This window comes from Halichoerus grypus, chromosome 11, assembly GCF_964656455.1.
Source record: "Halichoerus grypus chromosome 11, mHalGry1.hap1.1, whole genome shotgun sequence".
Classification (NCBI taxonomy): domain Eukaryota; kingdom Metazoa; phylum Chordata; class Mammalia; order Carnivora; family Phocidae; genus Halichoerus; species Halichoerus grypus.
Genome location: NC_135722.1, coordinates 52,044,159 through 52,066,051, shown reverse-complemented (window position 1 = coordinate 52,066,051; position 21,893 = coordinate 52,044,159). Strand labels below are relative to the sequence as shown.

General features: G+C 38.5%; 1 protein-coding gene across 3 annotated transcripts in view; it reads left to right on the top strand.

Annotated features, from left to right (window-relative positions):
• FCHSD2 (FCH and double SH3 domains 2) overlaps positions 1–21,893 on the top strand; it is a 303,487-nt gene that overhangs the window by 203,543 nt on the left and 78,051 nt on the right. The gene's annotated exons all lie outside the window — the stretch shown is intronic.

The window sequence follows — 21,893 nt, the reverse complement described above, 5'->3', positions numbered from 1 at the left end:
CTGTTGTATAATGTGGAAGTAAGCTCAAAGAATGGCACAATGAGAAACAGTTGTCACTGTTAGAAGATTATATTCATACTTAATATAACCTACTAATAGCCTTACCTTGGTATTCCTATTATGCATTTATAAAATAAGGCCCAACCTAAATTATATATTATAGCTCATCTGCTTTAACTAAGTGACTTACAATTAAACATAACCTTGGAAGTGAAATGTTTCTATTAACTTTCTAAATGTATACTCTTTTAAAAATACTTTCAGTGAAATCCAAGTAACAGATATTTTAGTGATTGATTTATAAAAAAATGTAACCCAAGAATATATCAGGAACTATTAACTTTAACTACAAGTTTGTATTTTTTAGTCCTAAGTTGTTTTTTTTTTACTTAGACAAAATTGGAATCTTTTTTTTGTTACCTTAATCACCATACATTACATCATTAGTTTTTTTTTAAATTTTTTATTGTTATGTTAATCCCCATACATTACATCATTAGTTTTAGATATAGAGTTCCATGATTCATTGTTTGTGCATAACACCCAGTGCTCCATGCAGAACGTGCCCTCCTCAATACCCATCACCAGGCTAACCCATCCTCCCACCCCCCTCCCCTCTAGAACCCTCTGTTTTTCAGAGTCCATCGTCTCTCATGGTTCTTCTCCCCCTCCGATTTCCCCGCCTTCATTCTTCCCCTCCTGCTACGTTCTTCTTCTTCTTTTTTTCTTTCTTAACATATATTGCATTATTTGTTTCAGAGGTACAGATCTGAGATTCAACCGTCTTGCACAATTCACAGTGCTTACCAGAGCACATACCCTCCCCAGTGTCCATCACCCAGTCACCCCATCCCTCCCACCCCATCCCCCACTCCAGCAACCCTCAGTTTGTTTCCTGAGATTAAGAATTCCTCATATCGGTGAGGTCATATACATCATTAGTTTTTGATGTAGTGTTCCATGATTCATTGTTTGTGCATAACACCCAGTGCTCCATGCAGAACGTGCCCTCTTTAATACCCATCACCAGGATAACCCATCCTCCCACCCCCCTCCCCTCTAGAACCCTCAGTTTGTTTTTCAGAGTCCATTGTCTCTCATGGTTCGTCTCCCCCTCCGATTTCCACCCCTTCATTCTTCCCATCCTACTATCTTCTTTTTTTTTTTTTTCTTAACATATATTGGATTGTTTCAGAAGTACAGATCTGTGATTCAACAGTCTTGCACAATTCACAGCGCTCACTATAGCACATACCCTCCCCAGTGTCTATCACCCAGCCACCCCATCCCTCCTACCCCACCCCCACTCCAGCAACCCTCAGTTTGTTTCCTGAGATTAAGAATTCCTCATATCAGTGAGGTCATATGATACATGTCTTTCTCTGATTGACTTATTTCGCTCAGCATAACATCCTCCAGTTCCATCCACGTCGTTGCAAATGGCAAGATCTCATTCCTTTTGATGGCTGCATAATATTCCATTGTGTATATGTACATATATATATATATATATATATATATATATATATATATATACCACATCTTCTTTATCCATTCATCTGTTGATGGGCATCTTGGCTCTTTCCACAGCTTGGCTATTGTGGACATTGCTGCTATAAACATCGGGGTGCACGTACCCCTTCGGATCCCTCCATTTGTATCTTTGGGGTAAATACCCAGTAGTGCAATTGCTGGGTCGTAGGGTAGCTCTATTTTCAACTTTTTGAGGAACCTCCATACTGTTTTCCAGAGTGGTTGCACCAGCTTGCATTCCCACCAACAGTGTAGGAGGGTTCCCCTTTCTCCGCATCCCCCCCAACATGTGTCGTTTCCTGACTTGTTAATTTTAGCCATTCTGACTGGTGTGAGGTGGTATCTCATTGAGGTTTTGATTTGGATTTCCCTGATGCCGAGCGATGTTGAGCACTTTTTCATGTGTCTGTTGGCCATTTGGATGTCTTCTTTGGAAAAATGTCTGTTCGTGTCTTCTGCCCATTTCTTGACTGGATTATTTGTTCTTTGGGTGTTGAGTTTGATAAGTTCTTTATAGATTTTGGATACTAGCCCTTTATCTGATACGTCATTTGCAAATATCTTCTCCCATTCTGTCAGTTGTCTTTTGGTTTTGTTGACTGTTTCTTTTACTGTGCAAAAGCTTTTTATCTTGATGAAGTCCCAATAGTTCATTTTTGCCCTCGCTTCCCTTGCCTTTGGCGGTGTTTCTAGGAAGAAGTTGCTGCGGCTGAGGTCGAATAGATTGCTGCCTGTGTTCTCCTTTAGGATTTTGATGGACTCCTGTCTCACATTGAGGTCTTTCAGCCATTTTGAGTCTCTTTTTGTGTGTGGTGTAAGGAAATGGTCCAGTTTCATTCTTCTGCATGTGGCTGTCCAATTTTCCCAACACCATTTGTTGAAGAGACTGTCTTTTATCCATTGGACATTCTTTCCTGCTTTGTGGAAGATTAGTTGACCATAGAGTTGAGGGTCCATTTCTGGGCTCTCTGTTCTGTTCCACTGATCTATGTGTTTCTGTGCCAGTACTACTGTCTTGATGATGACAGCTTTGTAATAGAGCTTGAAGTCTGGAATTGTGATGCCGCCAGCTTTGCTTTTCTTTTTCAACATTCCTCTGGCTATGCGGGGTCTTTTCTGGTTCCATACAAATTTTAGGATTATTTGTTCCATTTCTTTGAAAAAAGTGGATGGTATTTTGATGGGGATTGCATTGAATGTGTAGATTGCTCTAGGTAGCATTGACATCTTCACAATATTTGTTCTTCCAATCCATGAGCATGGAACGTTTTTCCATTTCTTTGTGTCTTCCTCAGTTTGTTTCATGAGTATTTTATGGTTTTCTGAGTACAGATCCTTTGCCTCTTTGGTTAGATTTATGCCTAGGTGTCTTACGGTTTTGGGTACAATTGTAAATGGGATCGACTCCTTAATTTCTCTTTCTTCTGTCTTGTTGGTGTATAGGAATGCCACTGATTTCTGTGCATTGATTTTATATCCTGCCACTTTACTGAATTCCTGTATGAGTTCTAGCAGTTTTGGGGTGGAGTCTTTTGGGCTTTCCACATAAAGTATCATATCATCTGCAAAGAGTGAGAGTTTGACTTCTTCTTTGCCGATTTGGATGCCTTTGATTTCTTTTTGTTGTCTGGTGCTGTGGCTAGGACTTCTAGTACTATGTTGAATAGCAGTGGTGATAGTGGACATCCCTGCCGTGTTCCTGACCTTAGGGGGAAAGCTCTCACTTTTTCCCCATTGAGAATGATATTCGCTGTACGTTTTTCATAGATGGCTTTTATGATATTGAGGTATGTACCCTCTATCCCTGTACTCTGAAGAGTTTTGATCGAGAAAGGATGCTGTCCTTTGTCAAATGCTTTTCTGCATCTATTGAGAGGATCATATGGTTCTTGTTCTTTCTTTTGTTAATGTATTGTATCACGTTGATTGATTTGCAGATGTTGAACCAACCTTGCAGCCCAGGGATAAATCCCACTTGGTTGTGGTGAATAATCCTTTTAATGTACTGTTGGATCCTATTGGCTAGTATTGGTGAGAATTTTTGCATCCATGTTCATCAAGGATATTGGTCTGTAATTCTCGTTTTTGATGGGGTCTTTGGTTTTGGAATCAAGGTAATGGTGGCCTCATAAAACGAGTTTGGAAGTTTTCCTTCCATTTCTATTTTTTGGAACAGTTTCAGAAGAATAGGTATTAATTCTTCTTTAAATGTTTGGTAGAATTCCCCTGGGAAGCCATCTGGCCCTGGGCTTTTGTGTTTTGGGAGATTTTTGATGACTGCTTCAATTTCCTTAGTGGTTATAGGTCTGTTCAGGTTTTCTGTTTCTTCCTGGCTCAGTTTTGGTAGTTGATACATCTCTAGGAATGCATCCGTTTCTTCCAGGTTATCTAATTTGCTGGCATAGAGTTGCTCATAATATGTTCTTATAATTGTTTGTATTTCTTTGGTGTTGGTTGTGATCTCTCCTCTTTCATTCATGAGTTTGTTGATTTGGGTCCTGTCTCTTTTCTCTTTGATAAGTCTGGCCAGGGGTTTATCAATCTTGTTAATTCTTTCAAAGAACCAGCTCCTAGTTTCGTTGATCTGTTCTACTGTTCTTTTGGTTTCTATTTCATTGATTTCTGCTCTGATCTTTATTATTTCTCTTCTCCTGCTGGGTTTAGGCTTTATTTGCTGTTCTTTCTCCAGCTCCTTTAGGTGTAGGGTTAGGTTGTGTTTGTGTACTTAAGACCTTTCTTGTTTCTTGAGAAAGGCTTGTATTGCTATATACTTTCCTCTTAGGACTGCCTTTGCTGCATCGCAAAGATTTTGAACAGTTGTGTTTTCATTTTCATTGGTTTCCATGAATTTTTTTAATTCTTCTTTAATTTCCTGGTTGACCCATTCATTCTTTAGTAGGATGCTCTTTAGCCTCCATGTATTTGAGTTCTTTCTGACTTTCCTCTTGTGATTGAGTTCTAGTTTCAAAGCATTGTGGTCTGAAAATAGGCAGGGAATGATCCCAATCTTTTGGTACCAGTTGAGACCTGATTTGTGACCTAGGATGTGATCTATTCTGGAGAATGTTCCATGGGCACTAGAGAAGAATGTTTATTCTGTTGCTTTGGGATGGAATGTTCTGAATATGTCTGTGAAGTCCATTTGATCCAGTGTATCATTTAAAGTCTTTATTTCCTTGTTGATCTTTTGCTTAGATGATCTGTCCATTTCAGTGAGGGGGGTGTTAAAGTCCCCCACTATTATTGTATTGATGTCAATGTGTTTCTTTGCTTTTGTTATTAATTGCCTTATATAATTGGCTGCTCTCATGTTAGGGGCATAGATATTTACAATTGTTAGATCTTCTTGTTGGATAGACCCTTTAAGTAGGGTATAGTGTCCTTCCTCATCTCTTATTACAGTCTTTGGTTTAAAATCTAATTTGTCTGATATAAGGATTGCCACCCCAGCTTTCTTTTGGTGTCCATTAGCATGGTAAATGGTTTTCCACCCACTCACTTTCAATCTGGGGGTGTCTCTGGGTCTAAAATGAGTCTCTTGCAGACAGCATATCGATGGGTCTTGTTTTTTTATCCAATCTGATAGCCTGTGTCTTTTGATTGGGGCATTTAGCCCATTTACATTCAGGGTAACTCTTGAAAGATATGAATTTAGTGCCATTGTACTGCCTGTAAGGTGACTGTTACTGTATATTGTCTGTGTTCCTTTCTGGTCTATGTTGCTTTTAGGCTCTCTCTTTGCTTAGAGGACCCCTTTCAATATTTCTTGTAGGGCTGGTTTCGTCTTCGCAAATTCCTTTAGTTTTTGTTTGTCCTGGAAGCTTTTTATCTCTCCTTCTATTTTCAATGACAGCCTAGCTGGATATAGTATTCTTGGCTGCATATTTTTCTCGTTTAGTGCTCTGAATATATCATGCCAGTCCTTTCTGGCCTGCTAGGTCTCTGTGGACAGGTCTGTTGCCAATCTAATGTTTCTACCATTGTAGGTTACAGATCTCTTCTCCCGAGCTGCTTTCAGGATTTTCTCTTTGTCTCTGAGACTCGTAAGTTTTACTATTAGATGTCGGGGTGTTGACCTATTTTTATTGATTTTGAGAGGGGTTCTCTGTGCCTCCTGGATTTTGATGCCTGTTTCCTTCCCCAAATTAGGGAAGTTCTCTGCTATAATTTGCTCCAGTATACCTTCTGCCCCTTTCTCTCTTTCTTCTTCTTCTGGGATCCCAATTATTCTAATGTTGTTTCGTCTTATGGTATCGCTTATCTCTCGAATTCTGCCCTCGTGATCCAGTAGTTGTTTATCTCTCTTTTTCTCAGCTTCTTTATTTTCCATCATTTGGTCCTCTATATCACTGATTCTCTCTTCTGCCTCAGTTATCCTAGCAGTTAGAGCCTCCATTTTTGATTGCACCTCATTAATAGCCTTTTTGATTTCGACTCGGTTAGATTTTAGTTCTTTGATTTCTCCAGAAAGGGTTTCTCTAATAACTTCCATGCTTTTTTCAAGCCCAGCTAGTACCTTCAAAGTGATGATTCTGAACTCCAGATCTGACATCGTACTAATGTCCGTATTGAGTAGATCCCTGGCAGTCGGTACTACCTCTTGTTCTTTTTGTTGAGGTGATTTTTTCCGTCTTGTCATTTTGTTCAGAGGAGAATAGAGGAATGAGAGAACAAAATGCTAACAGGGTAACAACGTCCCCAGAAAATATACTGTAAACAAATCAGAAAAGACCTGTAGCCGGGGGAAAAGAAAGGGAAAGAAAGAAAAAGAAAAAGATAAAAACAAAAACAGAACAAAACAAAAAAACCAGAATATGATCAAATATGATCAGGCTGGTGCACAGATCAGTGCCACACACTAGATTTTGGGTGTATTTTGGTCTGTTAAAAGAAAGTGCCTCCCAAAATTTTAAAGAAAGAAAAACTTATATATGTACAAAAATAAGGGTTGATATGATGAAGGGATGGAATATGACTGTAAAGATGAAAATTATAAAAAAATTTATAAAAGGAATTGATAAGAAGTTGTTTGAAGAAAGAAAGAAGAGGATTTAAAAAAAAAAGGGGGAGAGAATGTGATCAGGCAGGAGAGTAGAACAAAGCCATACACTAGAGATTTAGGGTATATTTTGATCCATTAGAAGAAAATGTATCTCAAAATTTTAAAGAGAGAACAACTTATATATATATGCCAAAAATAAGGGTAACTGCTCTGAAGGGATAGAATATGACTCTAAAAATGAAAAATAAAAATCTTTTTTAAAAAAGGGATTGATGTTGGTTGAAAAAGGGAAAAAGAAAAATTCAAAAAAAAAAAGTTAAAAAAAATTAACTTTGAAAGACTAAAGAATGATGGTAAAAAAAGCCATGGATTTTATGTGTATTATTCCCCTAGCACTGGAGTTCTGCCATTCTCATTGATCGGTAAACTTGGTCTTGGCTGGCGGTTCTTGCTGATCTTCTGGGGGAGGGGCCTGTTGCCATGGTTCCCAAATGTCTTTGCGGGAGGCGGAATTGCCCCGCCCTTGCCGGTCCGGGCTAAGTAATCTGCTCGGGTTTGCTTTCGGGAGCTTTTGTTCCCTGCAAGCGCACCGCTTGGCTTTGGAGGCCGAGAGTGAAAATGGCAGCCCCCCAATCTCCACCCCGGAGGAACTGAGAACTCGGGGCCCACTCCTCAGTGCGCCCCCAGAGAAAAGCAGTCAGTCACTCCCGTCTCCCCGGTCTCCGGCCGCACTCCGTGCTCACCCGGCCTGTGACCGAGCGTTTCTATCTCTGGCACCCGACCCTGTGCAGAGTCTCCAAACCCAGCAGATCCCTGTGGTGCGCTCCCGCGCCGCTCCTCCCTGAGGAGGAAGGAGAGTCTCCCCAGATCTGTTGCTTGTTGGATCCCTGCTGGAGGAGCAGTGGCCCGACTGTGCCATGGATCACGGTTTATGGCAACCCCGAGCTGAGAGCCCACTCCTTGGCTCCGTCTCTGCAGCCAGCTTCCTGCTCCGATACCTGGGAGCTCTGCCGCACTCAGGCATCCCCGGTCTTTCTGTGACCCCGAGGGTCCTGAGACCACACTGTCCCACGAGGGTTCCACCCCCCACTTAGCCACTGGAGCAACATCCCTCAGCAGAGCCAACTTCTAAAAGTTCCGATTTTGTGCTCCGCTGCTCTGTCACTTGCCAGAATTGGCAGACGGAGGCCCCCCTACCCCACCGTCTATCCTCCTGAATATCACCTCGGATTCACTTCTCCACATGTCCTACCCCAGAAAGTGGTCGCTTTTCTGTTCAGAGAGTTGTTGCTATTCTTTTCTTCAATCTCCTGTTGAGGTTGTAGGTGTTCAGAATGGTTTGATCCCTATCCAGCTGAATTCCTGAGACCAGATGAAATCCAAGTCTCCTACTCCTCCACCATCTTGCTCCCCTCTCATAAGTTTTTAATAGGTTTATAGTATTTTCTGGATTTCTACTGACAGAGTGTTTGAAGTTACATTAAGAGCTGGCAGACATTCTATTTTAATAATTTTTTAATTAAGATTTTTTTTCATTTGAGAATGAGAGAGAGAGCACAAGCGAGGGGAGGGGCAGAAGGAGAGGGAGAAGCAGACTCCCCACTGAGCAGGGAGCCCGATGCAGGGATCTATTCCAGGACCCTGGGGTCATGGCCTGAGCCAAAGGCAGATGCTTAACCAACTGAGCCACCCAGGCGCCCCACTGGCAGGCATTTTAAATAATTTTTCAGATCATAAATATAGTATATATTGTTCATGAATGTAAATGTGAGTATAGTGTTCTATAACATGTTTGTAGTAGAGCCCTTTTTCTTGAATTTTAAAAAAGATATATGTTCTGCTTGATTACCAAATTACCAAAAGAAAATTTGCAAAATATCAAGAAACCCAAGCACAAAATTAAGATAAAAATAACTTGAACCCTACTATACAGCAGTAAATTACTCTTACTGTCATTTTGGCATAATTTTCTAATCTTTTCTGTGCATGTATTGTATATACATGCTTCAGAGTTGGTATTATTTTATTTACATAAGTGCTTTTCTTTTTTTCACATAAAATAACATTGTGAACTATTCCTGTCTTTAACTTGAGGGTCACCTGGGTACCTCAGTCAGTTAAGCATCCACTCTTGGTTTCAGCTCAGGTCCTGATCTTGGGGTCTGGGATCAGAAGCCCCCTCCCCTCAGGCTCCCCACTTAATGGGGAGTCTGCTTCCTGCTTCTCCTTCCCCTCTCCCTCTGCCACTCCCCCTGCTCGTGCTCTCTCTCTCTCAAATAAATAAATAAATCTAAATAAATAAATAATATTTGAAGATGTGATTTTAATGACCACATATTTTATTAATACGCCATAAATTTTTTTGGTCCTGTTTTGTGTGCTTTCATAAATCTGTAGTAAAGATTCTTTTATACAAATATTTGTACATCTCTTTGATAACTTCCTTAAGACACCTTCTTATAACTTCATTCCCTGATCAAAAACAAAGATTTGTTGGAATGCCTGGGTGGCTCAGTCGGTTGGGCATCTGCCTTCAGCTTCAGGTCATGATCCCAGGGTCCTGGGGTCGAGTCCTGTGTCGGGCTTCTTGCTCAGCGGGGAGCCTGCTTCTCCCTCTGCCTGCCACTACCCCCCGCTTGTGCTCTCTCTCTCTCAAATAAATAAATAAAATCTTTTTAAAAACACATAAAGATTTGTTAATACTTTCCATATAGAAGGATTACCTTCCAGAAAGATTATATCATATACTCCTAAAAGCAGTGTTTTAAAGTACCTATTTCCTTACACACTTAACAAAACTGTATTTTATAGATAAATAAATATACCTGTATGAGCAGCAATTTGGATGAATGTATAATATTCTTAATTAAATATTTTAATTTTTTCTTGCTAGTAAGTTGAACATTTTCATGTTGTGCCATTTAAACCACTCTTCTGACCAGTTACAAACTGAAGAAAAGGGTAGATCATTAAAGGAACGAGATAGTTAATGCTGAAGATAGTAATGATACATTAACAGAGTTGGAGCTTATATTTTATACCAAGCAAACTGACATCCAGTATAATTTATTATATACTTATATCCTATTAGATGCTATTTTAGACAGGAGAGATACCATACTGGTAGCAGACATTTTTATTTCAGATCATTCATTCATTTATAATTTAACAGATATTTACTAGGTGCTTTCTGTGTGCCATTTCCTGGAGAAACAATAGAGAACAAGATCCACATGACCTCTGTTCCCTTGAAGGAGAATAAAAATACAAAAGTAGCCTCATTCATTAACTATTATTACTTGCCACACATCACGCTAACATTACGTATTATTTCCTTTAATATTAAAATGATACTTGGAAACTGCATTTTGGAGGCATACATATATCTGGTCAAATTTGTTCATACAAGCTGAAATACTAACATGCTTTATAAAAGGCCCTTTAGTATCAGAAATGTGGTGCGTTTTTGATACCATAGAATGCACACACATCACAAAGTTTCATTTCACTTAAATATTGTTGTGAGATCTTCAGTCCTTAAAATGTTGGTAAAGACAAGTTTAAAAGGGTAAGGATGATGAAAAAGCTAATTCCCACTTAGGACTAAAATTTATTTGTCCTGCTTCTGTAAAATTAGAGCCAAGAATCATCTGTGTCAGGCTATAAATGCCTTTTCAGTTTGGCTTTGTTTGCACTTTCTGCATAGAGGCTGTAGCACTGTCACACAAAACACTAGGAGCTCTTGCCAAAGGAGACCGTCTGAGCAATCCACAGATGTTGAAGAAGCTCCCTGAGACTTTACTGCTTGTTTACAGAAAGAGTCACCCACCATCATCGTAGATTTCCTATAAGCCAGGGAGTTTTCTCTAAAAGACCAAAATCAAACAGAGAAACTGGAATGTTTTCACCAAATAGGCAGCTTTCAAAATCTGAATAAACCTCCACAACTCTAAGGAAAATTTAAGTTTGGGGCTTCTGGGTGGCTTAGTCGGTTAGGTGGCCGACCCTTGATTTGGGCTCAGGTCATGATCTCAAGGTTGTGAGATGGAGCCCCATGTCATTGGGCTCCAGGCTCAGCAGGTAGTCTGCTTGAGATTTTCTCCTTCTCCCTTCCCTTTCCCCCCTCTTCACTCACATGTACATGTGCTCTCTCTAAAATAAGTCTTTTTTTTTTTTTTTTTTAAAGATTTTATTTATTTGAGAGAGAGAGAATGAGAGAGAAAGAACACATGAGAGGGGATAGGGTCAGAGGGCGAAGCAGACTCCCTGCCAAGCAGGGAGCCCTATGCGGGACTCGATCCAGGGACTCCAGGATCATGACCTGAGCCGAAGGCAGTCGCTTAACCAACTGAGCCACCCAGGCGCCCCTAAAATAAGTCTTTTTTAAAAAAGAGAAGTTATAATTGTAGGTACCATTAAACTTTGGAATAAGAAAGTAGAAACTTAATTTTTTTCTTATAATTTTGAATCCATTACTTAGAAAGTATTTGAGGCACAATCTGTTATGACTACATTCTTATTAAATAGGGAGAAATATGTTTAGTTGTAACTTTTTTAGAAGGGGAATTACTGTCATTGCTGCTAAGAAATGGATCCTGTCTTTCTTGACCTTCCTTCCTTCCTTCCTTAATGTCCTCAGCTAATGTTTTTTCTGTGATTCAAATACTGCTGAGCACAGCAGAGGTTCTTGCCGGAATTGAATTCAGTATGGACATGTGAGTGTTTATAAGAAGAAGAGCCAAATTCTTTTTTCATAGACTCTGTACTTGAAAGCTTTGATGTTCTGAATAACTATATGCCCCAAAAAGTACAATTTGGCTACTATACTAAAATTTGAAAAATCCTGCTTTACATGTTTAGCTCAAAGGCCACTTTTATTACATGTAAAGATCCAACTTCTGTGGCTCTTATCCTTATTATATTTTTAGAAAATATTTGGAATCTTAAATCTGCTTTAAAGTGCCACTCAAAGACCATTTTAAAACCTGAATTAATTAGGAAAACACATAATCAAAATAATAAATTAGTCTTAGGCAAACTTTGATAAATACTGATTTTAATACTTAAGAACTGAACTGTTCTCATAATAAAAATTGGGAGAAATGTAATTCTTAAGGACTTTCAAATACATTCAGTCATCATTTCCTCCAGAAAATCTTCCTTAAACCTCTACTCTTCTAAGAAGCACCTTGTATAATTAAAATTACCAATACATTCTCATCCCTAACACTTGGCCAAGTTCTTCATGGTTATGTGTTCAAATACACCACATATAAACAGACTCAACCCTTGGCATAGTTCTTGGCACAGAGTAGGTTCTCAGTAAATATTTTATTGAATTGAACTGTTGAATAATCACTTTATTATTATACTTACCACAGGTTCCTTTTTGTCATAGTATTCTATATTGCATAGAAAAGTCAGGTACAAAGGAATTTAGCTGTCACATATGAGTATACTATACATCTAAGATTGTTGCGGTCAGAGGATCTCTTGGGGCTGTAAAGAGCAGACCATGTTTGCTATAGCCACCAAGTGTAGTTTGGAGGGGAGCAGTGGAAACATCTAAGGCATCACACTGTTTCCTTTCTAGTAATGTTCCCGTATATCCAAAAATATATATATTAACTCTTCCCCAAAATTTCTACGTAAGGAACTTTCGTATTGCCTGCATCAGGGATATTGCCTCCTGAACTAAAACTAAAGGTTTATGTTCTTCATGCTAAATACTTTTTGGCATTTCTATACTTTCATATCAAAAGTGCACACAGAATATGCCACTTAAAATAACATAGCCAAAAGATCAACATCGGAAATTCTAGATCTAAATTGGAATGCCAAAAATTCTTATGTTTGCAGCAGTCATATTTGCTGTCTGATATCTATATTTTTCTGGTTTATATACCTAAAGAGCTGAATTTCTGTGGTATTTTCTTCCAGAAGTCTTGGTTTCCTCCATCAGGCCTTTTGGCCCTCCAGCTCTTCTTGCTTCTAGCTAAGAACTTACGCTTACAGTTTTTGTATAAGTATAAAGCCAAAACAGTTACCATTTAAATGCAAACAAATCTATAAATCAATAAAATTCAAACTGACAAAATAATTAAATGTGATAGCTGATAAAGATTAGTGGAACCTAAATTGCCGCTTGAAATATGAATTATGATACCATCTTCTAAGTTGTTTTGAATTCTTAGTGCCTGTTCTACCATATTCCTATAATGACTTTTTCTCTCATCACCCTTTTTGCTTTGTTAGTATAGCATTCACTGATGTCATTTGACCTCCACGTGTTGCAACTATGTCATTTACATTTTTAAGTTCAAGGTCATTTTAAGTTAAAGATCTATTCTTATTAAGCTAGCACCATTGGAGTAAAACTTCTTAACATGTTGATCATAAACATAAGCAAAGCACAGAAACCTCATGGCAGTTCCCCAGTAAAAGATGATCAGCCATGTTAACCTGGATTAAATTATATCACTTAAAATTATTTATTAAAATGAAAACAAAAAATTTAAATTCCCACAAAGAATTTGATTAAATCCTCTGCTTTCACTTTAAGGAAAACGAATTAGTTTTGTCTGTAGTATGTATATGTGAGGAACAAAAGAGATTTGGGGCTACCGGGGTTGGGACAGGGACAAGAGATTTCGTAAAGCAGTATACTCAAGCCAGTAGATCTTCTCTTGAATCTCTTGACATATACTGCTTTAAGTTTGCCTGGGTATGTCACTCACCTTTATCACCTTTTACTTGATTTTTGATTCTAGTGGGTTTGTTAGAAATGAAGATTAATGGTTAGCAGTAGAGTGACATGGAAAATAATGGATGGCTGATGGAATAAATATCAGTTCATGTATATTAAAAAAAATGGTCATAATGATGTATATTAAAACTTCCAAATCAAGTATTTGTGGAGTCTATGAAGCTTCTTGCAAAATTCTGGATTCCTTGGAACACTGAGATAGAAACATGGCCACTGAATAAACAAACAGCAGGAGCACCTGGGTGGTTCAGTCAGTTAAGTGTCCGACTCTTGATTTCAGCTCCCGGCATGATCTCAGGGTTCTGCAATGGAGCCCTGCGTCAGACTCCATGCTCGTAGGGAGTCTGCTTGTCCCTCTACCCGTCCCCCTACTCGTGCTTGCTCACTCTCTCTCTCAAATAAATAAAATCTTTAAAAATAAATAAATAAACAGCAGCAACAACAACAATAAATCCTGGGGATTTCCAGAATTGCCATATTACATTACTTTAAATGTCCAGTTCTTTAAAAATTACGAAACATGCAAAGAAACAGGAAAGTATAGCCCTTACAGAGGACAAAAGGAGTCAATAGAAACTGACCCCAAAGAAGCACATACATTGGACTTTCTAGACAAAGATTTTTATTTTTTAAAGATTTTATTTATTTATTTGACAGACAGCGAGAGAGGGAACACAAGCAGAGGGAGTGGGAGAGGAAGAAGCAGGCTTCCCGCGGAGCAGGGAGCCCGATGTGGGGCTCGATTCCAGGACCCTGGGATCATGACCTGAGCCGAAGGCAGACACTTAATGACTGAGCCACCCAGGCACCCCTAGACAAAGATTTTAAATCACCTCTTTTTAATACGTACAAAGAGCTAAAGGAAACCATAAAGCCAAAGAACTAAAGGAAATTATGAGAACAATGTCTCACTAAAGAGAGAATATCAACAAAGATAAATTATAACAAGAAACCAAATAGAAATTCTGGTGTTGAAAAGTACAATAACTGAAATAAAAATACACTAGAAGGGTTCAGCAGCAAAAGTGAGCTGGTAGAAGAAAAAATCCATGAATTTAAGGTCAGACAATTGAGATTGGCCAGTCTGAGAAAGGAATTGTATATTTAAAGTCTGATGTAAAAGATAACACATAAAGCAGTAATCATAAAATGTTGTTGATGGACTTAAAACGTGTAAAGATATATTTGTATGGCAGTAATGGCACAGAGGAGGGAGAGAGTAGAGCTATGTAGGACTTGGGATTAAGTTCACATTAATCCAAGCCAGTTTGCTTTAGATGTTAGTTGTAGTTTCCAGATAACCACTACGAAAATCCAAAAAAATATAGAATAAAAGAAACATCAAGGGAATTAGAATGTTACACTTGAAAATGCCTATTTTATAGATCTCATGAGGAGATACTGTTATTATTTCTTTATTTTTTAAATGGAGAAACTTGAGGCCCAGAGAGGTTATACTGTTTATTTACATAATAGAATCAAAACTCAAAACCAGGTCTGTCACAAAAATCCCTACTATAGGTCCTATAAAGGAAATAGATGAAAATCTTGGGTAGAACATAGAAATGGTTAAGCTTTATTATTTTAATATCCATGTTTTACAAGTACTATACTCTTTTGACTCCAGATCAGGAGGTTAAAGCTCAGGAAGGTTCAGTGTTTTCCTAGAGTGATATTTTTAGTAAGCGGTAGAACTGGATTTGAATGCAAGTGTATATGGTTCAAAGCTTTCTGTCGGACCATGCTGCTTTCACAGTTGCAACCTAAATATTGAGATGGTTTTAGCACACTCACAACCAGTTATGCATGCTAGTAAATAACTCAACAGGAAAACACAGATGTTATAGAAAAGCAGTATTGAATTTTTCTTTCCTGGAGTTTTGTAATTCACAGACGGGAACTTTTTGTTTCCTCTTTCACAAAACCTGAAGTAACTCAGTGCTTTTAAACAAAACAACTTGGGTGATCTGTTTCCAGTTTCACTTTACATCAGTTGACATATTCATCCATGTGTTAAAATATTTACAAGGATACAGATGCAGCCCAGCACTTGCTTTTCTCCTTTTCATTTTAATTTTTTAGTTTTTTTTATTGAAGTATAGTTGACACACAATGTTACATTATTTCCAGGTGTACAACATAGTGACTGGCCAACTCTGTATGTGTACACCGTGCTCACCACAAGTGTAGCAGCTACATGGCCTCATACAACATCATTACAGGACCATTGACTATATTCCCTATGCTATCTATACCTTTCATTCCAATGACTTCTTCGGTCTCTCTAAATTTGTAAAACTCTACTTTGTCTGGTTCTGGTTGTGTATAGCTGGGGTCTTCTCAGAAAGATAAACAAATGCAGGCAGGCAATCATTGTTCTCTTCCATCGGCAAAGGGGGACCATAGAATTTCATGACTTAATTTTAAGAGAGCTCATATTTATCATCATCTTGATATTTATATCCTTGACTTTTACCAGAGACTATTTTAGAATGCCCATTGCTCTTAGAAAAGAAGAATTTGCCTTTCTAGGCTGCATTAAGGAAACTCAAGAGATTTCAACATAACTGTATGACTACAGAATCTGTGCCCTTCCTGGATCTAAATAAGGAGGCCACTGTTTAAAGTTCTCACTGTAAGGGAACATTGCATCAAATGCTTAGAAAAATGACACATTTTCTTTCTCCTAACTCCTGATTCAGCATAATTTTCCTCTTCAGATGAGTTCCAGGGAATTTATACTTTATTGTAAAAAAAAAAAAAAAGAAAAAAGTGTTCAGTGGAACATCCAGTATTTTAGATTTCTGAATTTGTCTTTAAGACATCCCAGGTTTTTTGTTTGTTTGTTTTACTATTTTGAAATGTATTTGCTCTTATGAGTTTGGGTTCCAAACTCAAATGATTTTAGAGATCAAGTTGATCAAATGAGTAGAGAGGGCAAGGGTAATAATATATAAGGAACGTGTGGTCCTTTGGTAACAGAAAAGAATATGGTTGCTTAATTTAAATTCAGTTTTTCAAATTGAAAAACTGCTAGACCATTAATACATGTGGCTGATCAAAGGCCTGTGGTTTTTCAATTTAGACATTACAGACTTCTTCCCTTAGCAATTTGTATCAAATAATTTTTTTAAACTTTGACTATATTTAAAATACATATTTGGTTGGATTACCCACCAAATTTTTGCATAGCAGAGACCACTAAGGAGCTCATACTGCCAGATTAATCATATTTATATAAACCTTGAGGGGCACCTGGGTGGCTCAGTCGTTGAGCGTCTGCCTTCGGCTCAGGTCATGATCCCGGGGTCCTGGGATCGAGCCCCACATCAGGCTCCCCGCTCTGCGGGAAGCCTGCTTCTCCCACTCCCCCTGCTTGTGTTCCCTCTCTCGCTGTGTCTGTCTCTGTCAAATAAATAAATAAAATCTTTTAAAAAATAAAATAAAAAATAAACCTTGAAAAAATGCCTCTCCTGCCATTTCTGAGCAAATACATGAATTCTAGTTTATTATTGTGATTACCATTACAAAATTTGTGGCTCTTCACACAGCTCTCAGTATTACAAAGTTTGTGCATATCTGCTCATTTGAAAATGAACAAACAAGTATACTTAGAACATTAAATGCTAGACAGGGCTCAGATGCATCTTCACCATGCATGCCCTTGTCAGCTGTTATAGTTGTGACACATTTACCATTTATTGAAAGCTTTAAATAGTTCTTAACTTACTTTCAGTTTTCAAGAAATACGTGTAGCTGGGCACCTGGGTAGCTCAGTCCCTTAAGCATCGGACTTCGGCTCAGGTCATGATCTCAGGGTCCTGAGATTGAGCCCTGCGTCAGCCCAGCAGGGAGTCTGCTTCTCCCTTTCCCTCCCTCCTTTCCCCTCCCTTTCGCCCCTGCTCGTGCGTGCACACATTCTCTCTCAAATAAATAGATAAAATCTTTAAAAAAGAAAGAAAGAAAGAAATACATGTTCCTTTTGAAATGTACTAGTGATTCAGTAATAAAAATTGTCTACTTCAAACTTTTAGATCTGTTTAATTGAAGAGAACCAGGAATATAAGGCATGCTATTGAATTATTTCTTATAGTTAATTACCTAGATGAATCAAAGCTTTTCTTATAATACAACTTTCAAAAGAAATAATAGTATGGTGTTATAAGCTACAGTTGTCATTTGTTACCATTTAGTGCGGAGTCTCTTAATTGAAAATAACAAAGACTCAACTCAAAGTAGCTTGACCAAAGTAGGAGTTTGTTAACTAATCACAGAATGGACAAGGGGGTGCTTACTCAGAAACTACCCAATCCAAGGACACTCCCTGTCCCTCCCTCTACCCCCCAGTCCCAGCTTCACTCTGCCAAATTTCTCATCACTGCTTTACCTTGTGAGTTGGTGTTAAATCTCTTCTACTGAAGATAGACTTCCTCTATTTGGTAGGAAGAATAGCCATTTGATGGTAAAGAATAGGCTATTCTGACTCAGCTTCCATCCCAGGGATCACCTATTTTAGGTCAAATGTCATTAGTAAATGTTAGCTGCCTATGTCAGCCATCATTATTACTATTTGAATGAAGAGAAGTTGGGGGGGAGAACATTCGAAGCCAAGAGAATAACTTAATTGGAAACATGAAAGTGAATGTCATTTTCTAAAATGGCTCAGTGTGGTTGGGATGTAGAGTACGGTGCAGACAACAGTGATGAGAGATGGTGCTAACAAGAGGTAGTTTGGGACTAGATCGTAAAGGGCCATAGATTTCAATTAAAGAATTGTGACTTTTCAAAAAATACAGTGAGAGCCATTGAAAAAAATGAATGATGGCCTCACTTTTTTTTTCCTGATCTGATATTCAGGCTTTCTTTTTATTTTTTTATGGAAAATTCCCAACATATACTGCAATAAAAAGAGTTGTATGATGACTCCAGTGTACCCATCACCCAGCTTTAACAGTTACCAATATATGGCCAATCCACTGAAGATTTTTAAGGAAGGCAAGAAAGGAGATTAACATTGTGCCACTTCCTTTGTTTAATCTTCACAATGTGCCTGTGGAGTGTATGGTATTCCCACTTTCCCTAATTACAAATGAGAAAACCATCAAAATGAGGAAGTAAGTAACAGTGCTGGCCTTCTAATCCACATCCAACTTACTTCAAAACTCAAGTTCTTTCCCATGCTACATCATGCTGCCTCTAATTCTGATGTTAGCGTGATTCTGTTGAAGATAGCTGCTGATCTGCCTACGTGCTGCATTGGGGCTGTTAACCCTGTTCAGGATGGTTGACTTCTCTGCTCTAGCCACTCTCCCTCCTCCAGGGTCACCAGGATCTGAGTCTACGTAGATGCTCAACCTAATCAGCTAAAATAACTATTTAGTCCATCAATTCTCAAAGTATGGTCCCCAGACCAGCAGCAAGCTGTTAGAAAATATAAATTCTCACCCCCCACCCCCATCCCAACCTACTGAATCAGAAATTTGGAGGCTAGGAGCTCATGATGCCTATATTGCCATTTGCTGTGTGGGGTGTTTTGTTTTTTGTTTTTTTTTTCCTATTTGCTGTTTTTAAATAAAATGCCCCAGTTGTTTCCTGCAAATATAAGGTTAAGACTATCTACCAAGAGCATTTCCAAGAGAAAACCATATTAGAAGAATTTATGTTTCTTTTTTAACAAGTTCATGAAAAGCATGTCCTAAGTTAGGAATTCTTATTCATACAACACCAGTAGTCTTGCTGGGGATGTGTTACTTAACTACATGGAAAGGAATTTTAAGGAATTTATACTGCCTATATTTAAAGTGCTTGATGGTGCCATCTGGTGGTGTAAGCACTATAGAACGTGCAGCTTTATTAGTGCTTCAGGGATAGAATGTGTGTATTTTTAAAAAATCAGTTTTAGGGGTGCCTGGGTGGCTCAGATGGTTAAGCGTCTGCCTTCGCCTCAGGTCATGATCCCAGGGTCCTGGGATCGAGCCCCATATTGGTCTCCTGGCTCAGCGGGGAGCCTGCTTCTCCCTCTCCCTCTGCCTCTCCCCCTCCCTGTGCCTCTCCCCTTGCTCATGCTCTCTCTCCCTCTCTGTATCTCTGTGTCTCAGATGAATAAATTTAAAAATCTTTTAAAAAAATAAATAATTAAAAACAAATAATTAAAAATTAGTTTTATAGGGGCGCCTGGGTGGCTCAATCAGTTAAGCATGTGACTTTAGGTTTCGGCTCAGGTTACAATCTCAGGGTTGTGGGATTGAGCCCTGCGTGGGGCTCCGTGCTCAGCAGGAGTCTGCTTGGATAGTCTCTCCCTCTGACTCTTCCCCTGCTTGTACACATGCTCTCTCTCTCTCTCTAATAAATAAATGAATCTTTTTAAAAAATCAGTTTTAGGGCGCCTGGGTGGCTCAGTCATTAAGCGTCTGCCTTCGGCTCAGGTCATGATCCCAGGGTCCTGGGATCGAGTCCCACATCGGGCTCCCTGCTTGGCGGGAAGCCTGCTTCTCCCTCTCCCACTCCCCCTGCTTGTGTTCCTGCTCTCGCTGTGTCTTTCTCTGTCAAATAAATAAATAAAATCTTTAAAAAAATAAAAAATAAAAAAAAAAATAAAAAAATCAGTTTTATAGTAAAAGTTTAATGGAATAGCCAAACATAAGGTGTACAAAGAATTTACTATAAAACCTCCATTGCGGATTCTTAGATATACCAAATCACAAGCAACAAAAGAAAAATGGCTAAATTAGACTTCATCAAAATAAGAACGTTTGTGCATCAAAGGACACTATCGAGAAAGTGAAAAAAATAGCCCACAAAATAGGAGAACATATTTGGAAGTCATACATCTCATAAAATGTATGTATCCAAATAAACGAAGAACTCTTAAAATTCCACAACAAAAAGACAAACAAACCAATTTAAAAATGAGTGAAGGACTTGAATAGACATTTCTCCAAGGACAATATACAGATAGCCAATAAGCACATGAAAAGATACTCAACATTATTAGTCATTAGATAAATGCAAGTCAAAACCACAATGAGATACTGCTAAGATGACTTGAATAATTTTAAAAAACAGAAAATAACAAGTGTTGAAGAAGATGTAGAGAAATTAGAACCTTCATACATTGCTAATGGGGATGTAAAATGATGCAGCCACTGTGGAAAAGTTTGGCAGTTCCTCAAATAGTTAGACATAGAATTACCAGAGGACCCAGCAATTCCACTACTAGGCATATACCCAAGAGAATTGGAAACAGATGTTCAAATAAAAACTTGTACATAAATGTTCATAGCAGCATTATCCATGATGGCCAAAAAGTGGAAACAACCCAAATGGCCATCAGCCAATGAATGGATAAACAAAATGTGGTATATCCATACAAGGGAATATTATTTGGCCATAAAAAGAAATGAACTATTAATACATTGATGAACTTTGAAAACATTATGCTACATGACAGAGGCAGGCGCAAAAGGACACATGTTCTATGATTCTATTTATATGAGATGTCTAAGAATAGGCAAATCCATAGAGATAGAAGGATTAGTGGTTGCCAGAGGTGGGGGGGGGAAGGGGGGCATGGGAGTCACTGCTAGTGGATATGGGATTTCTTTTGGGGCAGTGCAAATGTGCTGGAATTAGATAGTAGTGGTGGTTGTACAACATTGTGGATGTACTAAAAGCCACTGAATAGTATACTTTAAAATAGCTAAAATAGTGGATTTTATGTTGTACAAATTTTACCTCAATTTTTAAGACTTCCATTGATAGGCAAGAGTCCAGAACCTTTTTTGATTATTATTATTATTATTATAGATATATTTTGCCCATACTTGTTGCTAATATGTATGCTATTCTATTTTTTTAACCTAAAATTATTTATACATGCTTTTGCAACTATAGTTACCACAGTTTTTGTTGGCATACATATTTTAGTCATTATATATATATATATATATATATATATATATATATATCTCATAACTTAATTGTTTTTCAAATGTTTGGTGGTTTTCTTTTTTTTTTTCCTTTCAATTTCAGTGAGTCCTACTCTAAATGCTTAAACAAAGAACATTTAAAACTCCTTAGAGACATTTCATTGGTATTTCTTCCCCAAAACTGTACTTCCAAGTCACTTTTTTTTATTTTTACTTTTTTTAAGATTTTATTTATTTGAAAGAGCACACAAGCAGGGGGAGTGGCAGGCAGAGGGAGAGGGAGAAGCAGGCTCCCTGCTGAGCAAGGCGCCTGATGTGGAGCTTGATCCCAGGACCCTAGGATCATGACCTGAGCTGAAGGCAGATGCTTCACCGACTGAGCCACCTAGGCGCCCCCCGAGTCACTTTTTTTAAACCATTTCTATTGTGTTTTTTTCTCTGCTCTATAGTAAGAAAAACTTATAATCCCTACCAACAGTGGATGAGGAAAAATGGAGGAGATTGGGGTGCTTAGGTGGCTCAGTCGGTGAAGCTTCTGCCTTCAGCTCAGGTCATGATCCTGGGGTGCTGGAACTGAGACCCATGTCAGGCTCCCTGCTTCTCTCTCTCCCTCGGCCACTCCCCCTGCTTGTGCTCTCTTGCTCTCTCTCTGTCAAATAAATAA